Source organism: Suricata suricatta, chromosome 7 (assembly GCF_006229205.1).
Source record: "Suricata suricatta isolate VVHF042 chromosome 7, meerkat_22Aug2017_6uvM2_HiC, whole genome shotgun sequence".
Taxonomy (NCBI): Eukaryota; Metazoa; Chordata; class Mammalia; order Carnivora; family Herpestidae; genus Suricata; species Suricata suricatta.
Window position 1 is genome coordinate 136,210,493 of NC_043706.1, and position 1,536 is coordinate 136,212,028.

General features: G+C 46.9%; 1 protein-coding gene across 1 annotated transcript in view; it reads left to right on the plus strand.

Moving 5' to 3' along the window:
- Positions 1-1,536, plus strand: part of SNX9 (sorting nexin 9) — a 94,630-nt gene that overhangs the window by 52,593 nt on the left and 40,501 nt on the right. The window lies entirely within an intron of this gene.

Below are 1,536 nucleotides of genomic sequence, written 5' to 3' on the forward strand. Positions count from 1 at the left end.
GGGGGGGGGGGGGGGGGGGGGGGGGGGGGGGGGGGGGGGGGGGAAGGGCCGCTGTCCCCTTACTATCATGTGCCCTGATCTGGTGCCACACATTGCCCATTCCAGAAGTGTCTGCTCTTAAAAACTGAAGTATGAAATTACTTAAAGAGGGTACAGGAAATAAATAGTGTAAAAATAATTTTGGGGTACGGCAGCCCCGTTATGCAAGGCAGAGCCCGCCGGCAAGTCGTCGGAACTTAGGAAGGCAGCTTCTCTTTGGGAAGGAGTGATGCAGTCAGCCTGCTGAAGCAGCACATTCGTTAGCCCAGAACTTTATCTGCTGGGAATGTCACGTAGACGTCTGGGACACGTGGCAAAAGATGTCCAAGCATGTGCGCTGCAGCATTATTTACAGTAGCTGCCCACTGAAAGTACAATACGTGAGCATCAGAATATGCCGGTTAAGCTGGGAGAAAAGTCCAGCAGAACCTCCTGGAGCCGGTGCAAGAGCCGTGTCACCGTACGCGCCGGTGGACCTGCGGGTGGGCCTTGGAGAACGTTTCGGGCCATCAGATGAAGGAAACAAACCCAAGTGCAGAGCCCAAAGTATCATTTGGGCTCACTTGTACATTGAGAAACGGAAAGGATCTCTGTGGGCAGGATGTTTGATTAAATATATATAAGGAACGGATTAGTAATAGTTGTCCAGGAAGAATGGCAGTTTACGTGGTAGGCGTATTTATTAAATTGCATATCCTTTTATTCTTTTTGAGTTTCTTTTTTTAACCAGGAAGGTGTTAGTGTTTCAAATAGAAATAAAAGTCTAGTCGAAGATACAACAGATTGCTCTAAAACAGCTAATATGAGCTAACCAGGCCCTCATCAGCATGGATATCTCAAAAACATGATGTAAGTGGGGAAAAAAAGACCACTTGCAAAGAGATACACACAGTGTAATGTTGTGTAGGTCAGTTTTTAAAGCATAAGTTATTTATGAATGTGTTTGTAAGCAGTGGAACTATAAAACTGTCAGCAGAAGTGAATACATGTTCAGAAAAGGTAGTGCTGGGCAGGGAGAAGAAAGAGGGAGCCGATGGCAGCGTCTCACGGTCCCCTTGTTCCTGGTGGTCAAGTTCCCTGAGCAGAGATGGCAAACGGTTAGCAGCAAAAAAAAAAAAAAGTTGATGCTGCTTTTTGTGCTTTCCTTACCTATTTAAATGTAAAATTTAGGGGCACCTGGGTGACTCAGTCAGTTGAGCTTCCGACTTCAGCTCAGGTCATGATCTCGAGGTTGAGTTTGAGCCCCAGGTTAGGCTGTGCTGACAGCTCAGAGCCTGGAGCCTGCTTCTGATTCTGTCTCTCTCTCTCTCTCCCCGCTCCTCCCCCGCTCATGCACTGTCTCTGTCTCAAAAGTAAATATTAAACATTTTTTTTTAAGTTTTTAATGTAAAATTTATTATTTAGGGGCCCTGGGTGGCTCAGTCAAGCGTCCAATTTCAGCTCAGGTCATGATCTCCCGGTTGGTGAGTTTGAGCCCAGGGTCAGGCTCTGTGCTGT